The sequence below is a fragment of the Callospermophilus lateralis genome, unplaced genomic scaffold, assembly GCF_048772815.1.
Source record: "Callospermophilus lateralis isolate mCalLat2 unplaced genomic scaffold, mCalLat2.hap1 Scaffold_260, whole genome shotgun sequence".
NCBI lineage: Eukaryota > Metazoa > Chordata > Mammalia > Rodentia > Sciuridae > Callospermophilus > Callospermophilus lateralis.
The window spans coordinates 1670304-1687172 of record NW_027513384.1 but is presented as its reverse complement, the minus strand read 5'-3'; the positions used below and the strand labels follow the sequence as shown (position 1 = coordinate 1687172).

At 42.3% G+C, this 16869-nt stretch overlaps 1 protein-coding gene across 2 annotated transcripts in view; it reads left to right on the top strand.

Moving 5' to 3' along the window:
* Positions 1-12137, top strand: part of LOC143387324 (cyclin-dependent kinase 14-like) — an 88640-nt gene extending 76503 nt beyond the window's left edge. The window contains exons 5-6 of one of the 2 annotated variants that reach the window (XR_013089836.2): positions 5819-5920; positions 12066-12137. The gene's annotated coding sequence lies outside the window, so the exon portion shown is untranslated. Of the gene's footprint in view, positions 1-5818; positions 5921-6794; positions 6938-12065 lie in introns of those variants that run through there. The other variant, XR_013089835.1, reaches the window with a different exon arrangement.
* The last annotated feature ends 4732 nt before the right edge of the window (positions 12138-16869 follow it).

Genomic DNA, 16869 nt, shown 5'->3' with positions numbered 1-16869 from the left:
ATGCTAAACGTGAGCTAGAATGTTCCCCCAATTTTTTTCAAGTTCTGGGGCCACTGCCAATAAGTCGAATTCCTTCTCCACGTGATGGGCCTTGAAATATTTGAAAGCTGATAACTTGGGGTGGGGACCTTCTGAAACTTAAGAGTGAAAAGAACTTTGGTAATATGACAGCAATTTATATATTTGTCTTATGACCATCTTTCCGGTCAAGAGGCCTTACTATACTACATGTGGAAATATTCACGTTCCGTCATTTCAAATAACTCTGGTAAAGTCCAATCCTTTAGCTAAGTTCTTAAGACTTTTTTTTTTTCTACATTACAGACATGTCAGGTATCTCAGTGTGATATTATCCTTCCGGCAGAATTCATGACTTCCTCTGCGACTAGCCTCTATTTTGCCTGGCCAATCCCCGGGAATGGCCGTGCATGCTAGAATATGGGGGTGGGGGACAGATCCAGAGAGGAGACCACTAGATAAGTGGGAGATGAGGCTGTAGGGCCTTAAACCAACATCGAGACCCTTGATTCTGCTTTCATGAGAACAGCAGAGAAATTTTCACTAGCAATCTCATTCTGGGAAAGGTGAAGGGCACACCGAACCCAGGAGACAGCTTTTCATTAAAAATGTTGTAAATAGAAAGAAGTCGCGTCCACACTTGGTGACCTAAGAGTGCACGCACATTCTTTCACCTACAAGATCTCTCTTTTCCAGTTCCAGCCCTAAATCTTCCAAGTGGAACATCCCGGAGCCTTCTGAATTCCTGATTCAAAAGGCAACTAACTTCTCATGAAGATTCTCATTCTGGGGAGAGTAGGAGTCAAACAAGAAGGTTTATCTAAATTCTTTGAAAATCAGCATTTGGATCCCTCCTTGAGTGTGACTTCTATGAGAGAATAGGACCATGTGGGACTCTTTACCTTTATCTGTAGATAGAGCTCTCCAAAACATTTGCTCAGGGAAATGAGTTTCTTAAAAAGCCATTGGGTGAACACATGGAAAAAAAAGAATTCATGCCTCACTTGAATCAAATGTATGATATGTCAAAATCATTGTAATGTTCTGAGTAACTAATAAAAAAAGAAAAGAATTTAAATTCAAAAAGAAAAAAAAATTAAAAAACAAAAACAACAGCCATCGGATTTCAGAGTGAGAGACTGACCACCTTCTTGACAAGGTCCTACAGCTTCTAGAATGTTTGGCTGCCTGAATAATGTCCACAGGTCCAGTCCTTCTTAGCTGGGTATAATATTCGTCATATGCAGTAGACAGTAAAGTGAATGAACTTCCAATAAGACCTTCAGAGTCCTGTTTGGTTTTATAAAATTCTATCCAGCTTGCTAAGGGTGAGGAGAAAAAGAATAAAAGACTCAAAGGTTACAGCACATATCATTTACCCCACTCTCTTTCCAAATAGTCTTTTTCTTTCCTAAAGAAATATGTATTCTTCAAATCCATGCTGCACGTCAGAGCTGAACGCTTATAACAAACCCAGTTTTGAGAAATAATAACCCTGGGTTGTCTCATTCTCAGAATTGACACCCTTGGAATGGCCTCTTTAAGTCTTTGAGAAAAAGGAGACCCAGGTAATTAAAATCATGGGTGGGGGGAGGAGATGGAATCTATCTTGTGGTTCCGAAGTACATAATCAAGCCCCAATTTTTAGGCTATTTCGACCTGCATGATTGCAAACAGTATAATTTTGAAAGCAGCGTGATAATTAAAATGGTAAGATTTCCTTCTGGGGCCTTCTGATCTGAATAGTTTAAAGGGCTTCCCACTTGAGGGGGGTTTCTGGACGAGGCTCTCAACAATCAACCAAGAATCCGGCTGGGCCACCAACTGGGCCAAGAATAAAGAATGCTTTTGGCAATGGTGATCCAGATGCAACTGAATTCCTGCAGCTCAGCTCTGGAGCTCAGGAGGCCAAACTCGGTCCCTGAGACACATTGACTGTTTTCAAGACAGAAAGCAAGGCATTGGGGTAACTGGGCAAAAGCGAGTTGTATCATCATGGTGGTCTCCTCTGCCAAGAGCAACAAAACAAAACAGAATTAACAACAGCATCGAAACAACCACCAGAACCCTTTTATGCTTCCCTAGAAAGGCCTATATTCCCAAACTGACTGTTTTCCAGATGCTTCTTGGACCTGTGGAACCACTTACAACTCAAAAACCCACAAATCAAGAAAAACACACACCCTGGATTTAGTACAGACGATCCCGTCGCTTGGTTCTTGTTAAAGACAAAGCTTCCAAACAATTAGGAGCTCCCACAACTCAGGTCCATTGGCTGCTCTTGTAAACGTACATATATTTTTTTCTCCTTTCTGAACTTTCTTTTCCTCCCTTGACAAGCCTCTTAAGACATTTTCCAATGAACCACAGTCTGAATATAGAACAGAGCTCTATCTACAGATTCACTGGTAGACACCACACCAAAGGAACAGTTACTAAAGAAACAGCTAGTGGTTACATAATTTAAAGTATGTGTTGTGAGTCTTTTTTTTTCTCTTTTCTTTCTCTCTTTTTTTTTTTTTTTTTTTTTTAGTACTCGAGATTGAACTCAGGGGCCCTTACCCACGGAGCCACATCCCCAGCCCTTTTTATATTTTATTTAAAGACAGGGTCTCACTGAGTTGCTCAGGGCCTTGCGAAGTTGCTGAAGCTGGCTTTAAACTCACGATCCTCTTGCCTCAGCCTCCCGAGCCGCTGGGATGACAGGTGTGCACCACCGTGCTCAGTATATTGAGGCTAAAAGCAGCATGTTGAAATACAATCGATGATTTCAAATAGTTGTTAAGGAGCCAGGCACAGGGCTCAAGGGGCTGAGGCAGGAGTGTCTCAAGATCCTAGTCAGCCTCAGCAACTTAGTGAGACCCTAAGCAACTCAGGGAGACCCTGTCTCGAATTTAAAAAATAAAAAGGGCTGGGGATGTGGCTCAGTAGTTGAGTAGCCCTGCATAAAAAAGTTATTGATGGGGCAGAAGAGAAAAATTAGGGACCCTTGTCCCTGGCCCTACTCTACCTTCATCAGCAGAACCAACATGAAGCCAAGGACCTCTAAGGACCTATCTTTCATGCTCTCCTGTGATCAGAATTGGTAACTTTCCCAGATTATAAAGAAGAAGACTCTGTTTATCACAAGATTGCCCAACCATGCTGGGAAGCACGCACAGAGACACTCCAGTTTCACCTACTGTAACCCACAAGGGAGACCCCCCCACACTGAAGATCTCACACTTACTTCCTGTATCTCATGTATCTAATGTAAAACCTGGAAATGGCCCCAAATGGCCCATGTATAATGAACATTATGGGCAAGACCCAGGAATCTGTCAATCACTCTTCACTTAGCAAAAAGCCCATCAAAGGCAAAGAACTCAAAGGCACATATTAATCCACACCCCATATGAGTTCCTCGCCAGATGTCTCTCTCATGGTCTTGCTGCACACTCACCGTAGAATTTCTCCCCGCAAAAAAAACCTCTTTTCTCTGCTCCTCTGTTTCTTGATGAATCTCATGGCCATGTACTGACCATCACCCAAGTTCCATGAAAATGGAGTCTTGACGTGTGTGGACCGATTTACCACCTTCAGCTTTCCCATGTGTTCTCTCATGCAAGTTTAAAAACTCTTTTTTTGAAAACATGATCTAGAGACACCTTAGAAAATTACCTTCATTAATTTATAGTCACAATTCATTCTGGACGAAAAACCGGTAAGGCCCAGCGTGAGCACCAGGGTTTACTCTGACTTGGCTCTGAACAAGTTTCCAAAAATAAGATGCTTCGCTGTTGCCAAAAAATAAAATCCAACTTCAAAGGACAGGGTTTCCCAGAAACTTAAAATACTCAGAGGGAGAAAGGGCAAGTCATAAAGAAAATTCCGAGAAGAAGACGCAGAGATGTTTAAAATAATAGTCAAAGTACGAAGAAAAGTGCAGAGTTTGGGAAGTGCTCGTGGATGAAGCACCCAAAGGAGATCCAGTCTGCACCACCAAAAAATGACCTCTCATCCTGAGGCACCAATCCCACCAAGACCTGTGCCACTCTCTCCTGCTGGTGTCCTTGGACAAGTTCCGGTACCCTTTGGGACCTTACAGAGTTTCCTGTTCATTTCTTTGCATCTAGACACAGTAGCACATCCCCTCTCTCTCGTGGAGGTGTCTATTGAGATGAGCAGGTCCCCGAGGGCAGAAACCCTATGGTAGGCCAAATTCTCAGGAACCAGCTCAGGCGTCCTGACGTATTCGTTTTGTGAATGGACATGTGATAAGATGAAGCCCCTGGCTGTCTCTTCTGCTCTAGACTTTCTCTCAGAGAGTCCATTCTTGGAGATGTAAAAAAGGGTGCATGTCTCGGAGGTCCCACGTGAGTGTCATAGGGACTGACAACATGCCCAGGTGGCCCTGGTGAAGAAGTCACATTGAGGGAGAAGGGCACAGAGCTACTAAGGAGACCCACAAATGGAAGAAGCAGAGGGATCAGAGAGGGAAGGTTTCTTTCTTTTTTCACTTCAGCCTCTTTCTAAGAGACAAAGATGATTTTAAAATACAAGATTTCCCAACCTTGTATTTGAATACGTGACTCTACATCATGCACAACCACAAGAATAATATTCTTACGAAAATAGGTGATATTCCATGTATGTCTGTCGAAACACATTCTACTGTCATTTATGTTGAAAAATAACAAATAAAATAAAAGATTTTTTAAAAAGAAAGAAATGATAATTAAAGAGTGTGGTAATGCCCATTTCACAATGTTGTTGGGGCTGTTAATTGAATGAAATTATGAATTGATAATGCCGAGTGCATACGAAGGCTATTCTAAATATTTATTTGATGAATGTGCCTTGCATTGAATGCAAGAGAATTTATACAAATAATGTTTGCTTTTTTTAGCTTTTAAATAAATGTGTTCAATTTACCAAAATATAGATCCATATCTATATCTGGTCTAGATATATAGATATGGATATAGATAGATAGATGGATATGGATTGGTGATACATGGAGCCGTTATAGATACAGTGGTCACTCTTGAGTATTAACCCAAGAGGACTCTCCATAATCTTTCTGATCTGCGGATGTGGTCAGTTCGTATCTGTTAATAAAAGATATTAGTACCAGAGCTGGGGTTGTGGCTCAGTGGTAGAGCGCTCGCCCAGCAAAGGTGAGACACTGGGTTTGATCCTCAGTGCTGCATACAAAAATAATTTAAATAAGGATATTGTGTCCAACTACAACTAAAAAAAATATTTAAAAAAATGCTAGTCCCATTTGTTTTCAAAGCACAGCCTAGACAATTCTACACCTTTCTAACTGTATCATTTCTCAAAGTGAAAGGAGGAAGAAGATTGGATAGTTTGTATCAAGTGTCTGTAGTCTATTGGAGAGTTACGCACAGGATATCAGCAATCCAAACAAACAGAGTGACACTACTGTGATGTTTTAAGGGGTGATTCCCAAGGGGACATGGCACTTTGGCAGAGGGAGGAAAAATAAAATAAAAGGCACAATCTCCAGGACACCTGCTTTGTATTTGTTATACACACTCAACGAGGGCTGGGCACTGCCAAAGTGTCCGCTGCAGATTACAATTTCCTTAAAATCTGCAAAGAATCCAAAATCTCAATGTGCTACTTTAATGAAAAAAAGTTTCATGTGTTTTCTAAAGTGACCAATGAAACCATTTAATATCAATAATTGTAAACTAACCGTGATCATAATATAGAAAGCAGGATCGAGATGACCTTTTTTTTTTCTTTTTCTTTCTTTCTTTCTTTCTTTCTTTTTTTTTTTTTTGGTAAGCAGAGACGGCTGGGATTTTTACAGCAATTTGGAATTTACCCAATTCCCTCCTCTGTCCTGTCTCGGCTCACATCGGTTTGTGAGGATGCCTGTCCCTGTTCACAGGTAAGTACAAGGCGGAGTCACAGGGTGAAATAAATTGTCTGAGTTGACACAAGTTGTGTGTGCCTGTCGGTATAACTAACTAGCCACCCCGAGATGAGAGCCTAGGTCTCTGGACCACAAATGTTAGGAGAATTCTACTCCCTGGGTCAGAACCCAGGCTAAAATTGGGAGAGGAGAAAACCAGAGTATGGCTTTGAAATAATGACTGTGGTCACAGAAAGCAGGCAGAGGTTTAGAAATAAGGCAGAGATGACCTATGCTTTCTAAATCCTTTGAGAAGAGGGGACGTGTCCATTCTGGTAGTACTTGTCAAGGCACAATGTCAGGGAATGTGAGCTGATCCCTGCCCCCTCCAGGTTCACATCCTAACACCCTGATCCCCACATCCTCAGAGTGGGTACAAATACAGTTACTTGAAGACAGGTCCTTAAAAAACACAGTTAAGATAAAATGAGGCCCCGAGGGTGAGTCCTAATCCCACCTGGCATCTGGTAAGAGGAGGAAATCTGAATGCATTCAGAGGAAAGTCCATATGCACACAGGCTGGGCAGGCGACCACAGAGAGAGGCCTCAGGAGAGACCCAATTTCCCACACCTTGATCTTGAGACTCCCCAGCCTCCAGAGCTGCAAGGAATTCAATTTCTGCTGTTAAACACACCCATCTGGGGTAGCCCCAGCAGGCTTGGTAATGGATAACGAGAAAGAAACTGAACTGCGCATATATTATTTTAAGATGGTAGCAGGAATAGTCATAGTGGACACTTACTGAGCACCTAGGATGTCCCCGGAAATATGCTAAGGGTTTAACCTGTTCGAACACTTTCAATGCTGACCACAGTTCTTGGAACCAAGTATTGTTATTGCTATTTACAGATGGAGAAGTTGAGGCCCAGAGGGATTCAGTGACTTGAACAAACTGCTCAGCCCCTGTTTATGTCCAGGATCTAATATTCACTGATCTAAATATGGAGTCCCATGAACTGAATAGTCATTTCCACAGTCTTCCTGAACCTTTCGTGCCAACCAAAGACAATTCCTCTCGATCTTGTACCATGAGCTCCATCTAGGACACTTGACCCCTCCGTATGTGACCATGCTACAGTCCCTTATATACCATAAGGTAGCATTTGCCTATGATCCATGGACTTGAAACAAAGTCATTTCTAGATGCCTCCAACACATAGTACAATGTAGATGCTAAAGGAATAGTTTTAGGAAATAATCACACACCACCCACCCACCCACACACACACACACACACACACACACAGAGAGAGAGAGAGAGATCTGCATATGCTCTGTTCCTACTTTTTGTTTTTTCAAGTATTTTTCATCCATGAGCTGTTGGGTCTGCAGATGTAGAAACCAAGGATACCAACGCATGCACAATAATACTTTCATTTGCATCGTAGTAATTCTAAGTGGTAAATCTTATTCTCCCTCATTTAAATAGAAGAGGCCACTGACCCACAGAATCCAAGACAGAAATAATCCATCTGGAGTCCTCTGCAGTGGAATCTTAGTGCCCCATACCTTCCTTCTCTACCTACACGTCTATGGAGATAAACCACAAGAGTTGGCAGGGTACAACTGAGAATAAATATAGATATCATGTAGGAAGAGATGTGATTTCTGCACACACCTGTGTCTGTGTTTTTGGAGATTCTGAAATGTAAAAAGAGTCAGAGGTTGCAAATGTGGAACCTAGCTTTTCTTTCTTCTGAAGAATATTGTGTAAAAAGTGACTCATAGCTCGCACAACCCCATGATCACACATAAAAAGGGTAAACCTCAATGTTGTGGGTTTGGGCTAAGGGTGCTTTTTAAGAAAAAAAAAGTATTTTGCCTATTCCCCATAGGTGTAGAAAAAGGATACTGGGGACCAATTTTTAAATGGAACATCTTGAACAAATTGCGGCAAAGGAAAATTTGAGGCCTTGATGATTTAAGTGTTATTTTTACTACTAATGTGAATTCAACCCTAGCAAATTAAAACAGGAAGAATTAATTGGATATGCAAATGAGATTATTCAGTATATAAATCTAATTACATACCAATTTGCTTTAACAGCATGAAAAAAGAACAAATTGTTCTATGTAAATTGATTGTCTTAAATAACCACCTGTAGCCCAACCCAAAAAGACCGTCTTGGAGAAAAGTACACTGTAAAGAGCCGACATCCAAGTTGATTACATCACATTCCTCATGGATCTTGTCACAAGAACCTCTTTACAATGAAATTTTCTTATACCCTTGATGCACAATAAGGTGTTATCAGGTTTCTAGCGTATAAGGGAACAATGTCACCTGTCTCCTTTCTCCCCCCCCCACCACCCAGAGCACAATGGATTGATAGGACATATTGGTTTTCTGGAATCTTTAATGGTATCTCACTCCCTAGACAGGAAGTCTGAACAATTTTCGAGTCTGAAAAGAATCAGAAGGAGAAATGGATCAAGTGTTCAGTCTCTGTTCATTTGACGGTGGCTCTCCAATCTCTTCAATAAACCACTTTCAGTACAACCCCCTTCTCCCACCCATCTTGAAGATTCATTTTCTTTGCCACAGAGTTTGGAATACTTCCCTGGGACAGGAGGAATTCATTCCCAAAGTCCTGTGTCTTGGAAACAGGGTCATAATCAGAGCCATAGTAAGGCATGAGTTGAGCGATTTATGGGTTTTCTGGACACCAGGTAGAGCCACCGTGTTTGCCTGTAGCTGAGGCACTACTAGCATGGCCCCAGACAGGGGTATTGACCGAGGGCACTCAGGGTTGGTACCCTAAGACTGGGTCCATCTTCAACAATGGGAGGCCAGAAAACTCAAATGTCCGACGTTTCTGTGATCCTCCTAAAGACAGATCCTACAGGACGTGTTGACTCAAATCCATGGAAATCTTTTAAAAAATACAATTCCACCACAGTTTTGCCAACTCAGATTTAATCCTGTGGTGTTTTGGAGGATGGAGAAGGAGAGCATGTATCTGAACCGAGTGACAGACAGACAGAGAGACAGACCAGGCAAACCCGGCAAGAAGGGTGTAATCGCCCTTTGCCCTCGGGCATTCAGTTTTGGCTCTGAGACTCGGGAGAGGTTCTGAAAAGCACTGTGGAAAGTACCAGAACCCTAGACCTACTCAGTGCAACGACCCTCCTCTTTGATCGTGAGAACAAGGGCTGTCCGGCTGCTGCTCAGCCTCTACAGGGACCCTCAGCCCTGACAGCTGACGCCGATGTTGGGAGCATCTCTTGATAATGTTCTGTGCCTTTGGGGACACCATTAGAATGTACCTTTAGGGGCTTGCTTCTCTGTTCCTCTTCCCTCCCTGGCAAGGAGGAACACAAACTGGGAAGGAGAGCCCAAAGCTGACGTGAGTCTGTTATGGTTTGGATGAGGGGTGTCCCCCCCAGAAGCTCACATGTGACCTAATGCAGGGGATCTTCACCGGAAAAACAAAACAAAACAAAACAAAAAAAACGATGGGGTTGGGATAGGCATTCACTGAGTGGTAACTGAAGAGGTGGGTGTGGCTGGAGGAGGTGGGCTCTGGGGACGTGGCTTTGGGGTATATATTTGTAACTGGCCAGTGGAGTCTCTCTCTGCTTCCTGATCACCATGTGAGCTGCTTCCCTCTGCCAATCTCCTCCACCATGAAGTTCATCCTGACCATGAGCCCCAAGGAGGAATGGAGCCCGCTGTCTGTGGACTGAGACCTCTGAAACTATGAGCCCCCCCCAAATAAACTCTTCCTCCTCTCCAACTTTTCTGGTTGGTCCTTTTAGTCACAGCAGTGAAAAGTTGACTCAAACAATGTTCAAGGGCAGATGCAGGGCCCCTGTGCTTAGCTCCTGGGCTAAGGCTAAAGGAATCGGAAGGGAACAGAGATGTCGGTGACAGTGTCTTGGGCTGAACCCGCCATCCACACCAGACACCTTTAATTGGAATAGAACAGAAATGAAAATGGGGTGATCAGATACAAGGGAGTTTGAATCTGATGAGAGTACATGGATTTGAATGAGAGGAAGCTCTCCCAGAACAGTTCACCCCCACTCTTAACAGACAGCAGTGGTAGCTTCGTATGCCACTGCTGGGGACCTGACCCAGGAGATCAGGACGGCTTTGAAAGACAGCCAAGAAGTAGTGGGTCCTCTCTCTACTCTTTGGAGCACAGTTTACAACCTACAGACCCAAATGCAGACGTTTAAATGGAACCTCTTGAACAGATTGCAGCAAAGCAGAATTTGAGGTCTTGACATTGAAGTGTTGTTTTTGCTACTAGACCACCTCTTCCTTTTCTGCCGAAGCTCTTGATCTCTACCTGAAATTTTGCCATTTATATAATTATTTGGTATCGTCTTCTGTAGCTGAAAGGCGAGCAGGGGTATCTTGTCTGTAATTTAACTGCTATTTTCCACTCCAGGCACTAGGGAAACCCTCTTAGTGGGGCATGCACACTACAGAACATGGCTCCATTAGAGTTTCCTGACACCAAAGCATTATGAGGTGGCCTGACGGAAAGAGATGAACCTAGATGAGACCGTTTGACTTGCATAGTCGAAGCCCTTCCTACACAACAGGTCTCATGTGCAATGCTTCAAAGGGATTACTTCAATGCAACCTCACACCTGCCCCATGAAGTATATACTCTACCACCATCTCCACTGTCTAGAAGAGGAAACGGACTTTCAGAGTGGTTAGGCTGCATCACTAAATCACACAGCCTCTTCTGTTGGTGGATTGCAAACAGAGACCCAAGGAATCAAAGTCTGTGGGATCTAAAAGCACAAGGAGAATTTCAGTAAATAGAGATAAGGAAGCAATAACAGTCAGAAACCCAGAAACACAGAAATATGTAAGGTTTATACCATTCATGGGCAGGAATAAAGATTTGTGTGATCACCAGGCAAGATAAGAGTAGTTGAGGACAGGAAGCATGAAAGACAGAAAAGCCGTGCATTTTAGACTTGGCCATAATATAAACAGATGCAGAAAATGTACACACATACCTGCATCTAGGTATATGCAAAAATCTCCTAAGGCTGGAAGACATTGGCCCTCAACAGCAGCAATGAACTTTCTATAATTTAAGTGATTTATTTGAGAAATGAGAGTATATCCTTTTTTTTTTACAAAGTTGTCCTGAAATAGTTTGAGCTCCACCAAAGTTAAGGTGTGAGAGAAATACAGATATAATGAAATGTATTATTCGACATCGTGCACATACATCTTGCAATCTGACTGGCTTTAAAAATGCCATCTGTCGATTCAGGCTATGACAGAATCCTAGAAATGTTCCTTGCTGGCTCCACATAAGCTCTGGCAAACCAGCCAGGAACACAATTTTTTTACAAATCCACCTCCAGGATACCCAAGGGTGTTGCTATTCATTGGGCTGCAAAGGTCTTGCTCCAGTTTGGGAGTGGGCCACTCAGAGGAACCATATACAACCAGGAATAAGACAGTGGGCTTCCTCTGCAAACATAGCAATGGAAAGGGAAATGAGAACCGGGTTTTAAGGGTAAGACTAAAAACACTGGGAGTGGAGGAACTAAAGTTGATGCATCTGTCATTCTCCGCTGGAAAATTTATTTGCACTTATTTGACAAATGTGCAGATTGTTTTAATGAGAGAGTTCCTGCAGTCGGCAGGAATAAAACAAACTGGATGTTTAAATGCAAAGGCTGATTTCAGGATGATTTTAATATTTCCTGCTTTCGTGTCTCTGTGAAAAAATGAAAATAAAGTGATCTCCCTGAAAGCATTCAGAAAAGACATGCAAGGCATTTGGTATCGACATATCGATGACGTCAATGGGGTTTTTAATCCGTGTCACTGTGAAAATACCTATCATAATTAATAGAATGATCTGGCAACTGTCAAGCACGTGACAGCATTTAATTTCATCCATCACTAAAACCTGATGCATGTGGTGCATTTTGAACAAACACAGACTTACAGTGGTGTGGTGCATTAATTTCTTGGGCATTAATGAACACATTGAGATTTAACGAGCAATCCGGCAGAATTCTTCCAGCCATGGGCCTAGGCAGAATGGAGAAATCAAGGAACATTTTCAGGCCCACCGTCCGATTGTTCTCTTTGTTAATCATCCTTATTTTTGTCTTCTCTTATCCTCTGTCCAGCTCTCTGAAGTTACCTCCCATCAGAGAGAAAAGTGACCTGATAAATGTGACACCTTTCCAAAGAGCCATTGATGAGACAGTAGGATCCTAGACACAGCTGCATTGTGAGAAGGGCCTCTGCTTCCAAAGTCAATCAGCTAAAATGCCCTGGCAGTCAAGGGCAGAACGTTTGATAATGAGGATGGAATGAGGGTCTTTGTATTTTTCATGAAGGACTTTTGTTTGTGTTCTCCACATAAATACATGCAACATATGTGAGCGTGTGTATGTGTGATGGGTATATGCGTGCATGTATAGGTGTTTATATATGCACATGTGATGGGCATGTCTAAATATCTATGTGTTTATATGCACATGTGATAGAGATACACATGCACATATATGTATTAATATACACACATGTGATAGATATGTGCATGTACATGTGTTATATACACACTTGCAATAGGTATTTGTGCATACACATGTGTTTATGTGTGCACATGTGATTGGTGTGCATGTATATGCATTAATACATGCATGTGATTGCTGTGTGCTAACATATATAGTTATATATACATGTGATAAGTATGTGTGTATATGTGTTTGTAGATATGCATGTGAGAGGTATGCATGTGCATATGCATGTATTTATACGTATGATAGGTAGATGTGCATATGTGTTTCTATATGTACACATGATTGGCATGTGTGTGTATTTATATATGGATGTGTGATAGGCATGTGTGTGCATGTTATATATGGATATACACACATATTCATCAGTGGGTGTGATAGGTCTGTGTGCATGTGTAAGTATCTGCACAGACACCTGTAGAAGCCATCCTAGGACCTTACGTAACTGTCTCTGTGTCTAGTTAGTTTATACCACAGCTGCTGTTTATTTGGGGAGAGCTCTCGGGGACTATCTACCCTTGCTCCATCTTCATTTCCTAAAGGACCACATCGGGTTCACCACTGGCTCCTGACCACATACCCAAGCTCCCTTGACATCCTATCTGCTCCACCAATCCACCATCTCCTGATGGCACTATCCTGCCAGAAACACTTCCCTTCAAAAAGTTTCTCCTTTGCAGGTTAAGACCTCATTCCACCCATGCTAATGGGCAAAGGCCTTACAGGATCCCTGCCAACAGGCCATGCCGAATCCTATGAATCCCTGTGCTGTTAGAGTACAGCGTCTGATCTGTTGTTTCGACAGCAGTTTTCACATACAATGGGCCTGCGTTTGCTTCTGCTCCTCAATGTAAGCTCCAAATTGTCCAATTCTACCATCATGGAACCCATTTCCCAACGATGCTCTTTGAGTGTTCAGAAAGCTCGCATGCAAAGAAGAGCAGCATCAGTCGATGCTGGTTCTCATTTGTAATCTTTAGCCCCCAGCTACATCCCCTTCAAGCCAGACAAAAACAGATTTTGTTTTACATATAAATGTTGATGATTTTTCACTGTGAGTGTTTTTGCTACATTGAATTCAATTAACTAAATTCTTTAAAAACCAAGTGTGTATTATGTGCCTTTTTGAAAACTCTAGCTCTAGCAAAGGGTGAGGGGGTGGGAGTCAGAGAGCTTCCTTTCTCCTTAAGCTATTATAAAAAAAATGTTGAAACAACAAGTCAGTTCAGTTAAGCATTCAATCATTTGGCTTTATCTGCACAATGCCAGCTAACCAGTGAGGCTTTTCTTTTCCTTTTTGGCATTTCAACTTTATATAGAAATAGCAGTAGAATGGGGGGGAAAAAAACCACTTTTGTAAAACATAAATGTATTAAACATTTCCCAAGTGGTTGGGTTATTTCAGAAAAGGTGAAATTGGTTAATTTTTCATTCATTCATTCATTCATTACTCAATAAATGTACTGTGCCAGTCTTAGACCAAATGAAGACACCTGTCCTTGAATACAATGTATGAAGTGTTCCAAGCTTATCAAATCACAGGAAAAAGAAGAAGCAGGAGAGGGTAGGGGAGGAGGTTTATGAATAAGGAGGGAGGTGGGTCAGGTGCAGGAGGAAATCAGTTTTTAGGACTGGTCCCCATAAAGCAGGGGAGACCTCAGCAGAGCTTTGAGGAGGGCTTGGAATTAGCCAAGCTCTGATCTCAAGGAAGATCAGATCATGGCAGATGATGGGAAAGTGGTTCCAAGGCCCCGGAGGTGAATAGAGCCTTGATCTCATTTGGGGCAAGGACAGAGTGGAACGGAATCAGGGGATAGGCACTCGCTGGAGGTGGGGGCTCTGGGAAGGTCACACAGCAGACTCTAGAAGGACTTTGGCTTTGCTCTCAGTAAAATGCAGAGTGCAGACAAATGTTCTAATAGAGGAAAGGCATGCTCTAGTTGACTTTTTCAAAACCACTGCCCTGATGGTTATGTTGAGAATAGACTGTAGGGAGCCAAGAGGAGACCAATTCAGAGGGTGTGTTGCTACACCAGGAGAGAGACATTGGCTGGTGACTCGGGTCAGGATGGTGGCAGGAACCGCAGTGAGAGCTAGCAGGATTCTGGAGATATTTGAAACATAACAGGAAGGAAAGAACAGCAGAGGAATCAAAGGTTTTTGTCTAAGAAGAAGTCGCTATCAAGTGAGATGGAAAAAAAAAATGCGGGTGAACCAGAGAAATTGAAGAGGTGGGGCAAACCCACTGAGTCTGACCTGAGAGTATTGCACCTCAAACTGTATGGCTGGCTAAATAATTCCAAAAACTATCCATTTTTTTATGCACAAAAATTCACTCTGATATGCTTCTAGAGTTGCAACTAGAATGAAAATAGTAAGTCTTAGAACTACCATAGGACCTAGCCATCTCTCTTCTGCACACACACACACAGCAAGGAAACGCAAATACTAGTTTGAAAACACATCTGCATTCCCATGATCATTGTTATTTGCATCTTCCAAGATATACATAAACAACCTAAGCATCCATCGATGGATGAACGGCTCAGGAAACATATGTACGATGAAATATCATCCATCCCTAACAACGAAATGAGACTTTGCCTTTTATCGGAGCATGCGTGCGCCTGGTGGACCCTATGCTATGTCAAATAGTTTAGATACAGGGGAAAAATTGCATGATATCATTTATATGTGGAGTTAAAAGAAAATCAAATATCCAGAGGCATAGAACAGAAAAGTGGTCACCCAGGAATGGGCATCGGGGAGAAATAGGGAGATGCCGGTCATAGAAAGCAAAGTAACAGATATATGGGATGCATAAGTCTAGGGAAGGGACCTAAGGTTTAGCAGGACTATTGGTAATCAAGTGGTACTGCATGTGGGACCCATGCTAAATGAGGTGATTTTAGCTGCTCTCACCACCAAAACAACAATAAAAAAATAAAATGAAATAAAATAAAGCAAAACGTGGTTAACTACGTGAGATGATGGATATGTTAATTTGCTTCGCTACAGGAACCTATCTGTCTGTACCCATTAATGTCATTTTGTGTAACTTTAATATGCACAATAAAATTTATTTTAAATTATTTATTGATTGCTAATAGCTTTTTTTAATACCCAAAGCGGGGGGCAGGGAAACGCACACATTAGGGCCATGTCTGAATTTATGGTCGAAAGTGAAAAAAAATCACAACAGACACCTTTCGGTTGTATACCTTGTCTTTTTTGATCAAGTCAGACTCTCTCCTTAATTTGAAGGGCTTAGAGGTGTTTAAGGCATACCCAAATTTTGCTGAAACGACACACCCTTTACTGCGATAGCCCTGCTGGAGGGAGAGGTCCAGCCCTGAATCACCCGGGATCAAAAGTTTGAAGGTCAAAACAAGGACAAGGGAGAAAAAAGTGATTCTAGGACCCAAGGAGCCCTGGAAGACTTCAAGGAGAGACTCATGCATGAATCTGCAGGCAAATGAGGGTTGGTCCCGAGGTGGAAAGTAATGGAGAAAATTTTCCAGTAAGGTGAAGTTCAAGTCGATTAAGAAAAAAAATAGCTACTATTTGTGGGTGTTGAACTGAGTTTGGAAGTTCCTACATGTAGCTCACTGAAGACTGGCCATTTCTCTACCTGTCTTGTAGAGGCAGAGTTTATTCAAAGAAGGGATCAGCCAAGGACCAAGGTCTTGCAGATTAACAGTGCAAGGGGTCTGATTCTAGGCATGACTGCTACATGCAGTTCAAGTCAGATGAGCAGTGAGAGGAAGAATCACTAGGAGTTGCTTCTGCGACTGGGGACTAGAGATTTTTGGAAAGGCACTTAGGTAGCAAGAGGCATGAGCAGGACATGGCAGGTCTAGAGGGACCTTGGAGGTCAGGCAGATACCCCGGGGTCATATTCCTGGGGACAGCTGTAGTTCAAGAACACGAGCTACTGGCCAAGAATCGAGAATGCCCGGGAGTTGAATAAGCAGAATAGAAATTAACAGAGGGAGGGATACAAATCCCAAGAGGGACGTTCCAAAGCTCAGTGATATTTCCTCTTGATGCAAGGACCACCCCAGATGACCTATTTCGGCTCTTGCACTACACAAGCTGAAGAAAAATCGCTAAAATGTGTGCCCTTTATTTTAGGAATCAGTCAAAGGAAACATGAGCTTATTAAAATTGTTTTTTTTAAATCTCTGCAAGTATAGAAAGAGGAAATTATATACCACATTAACAAATAATTAAAAACAGATACAGAAACATACAGAGGGCTGTGTTGTCCATTCAAAAGCAAGTGCATTTGAGATGGGTAATGCTATTCTGTTCCTCAGCAGCAAATGTCTTTGAATAAAACAGAAAGAGTCTTCATAAAGTCTGACGCCTTAAAACTCCCCTGCTTAGGATTCGGTTAGGATTTGAT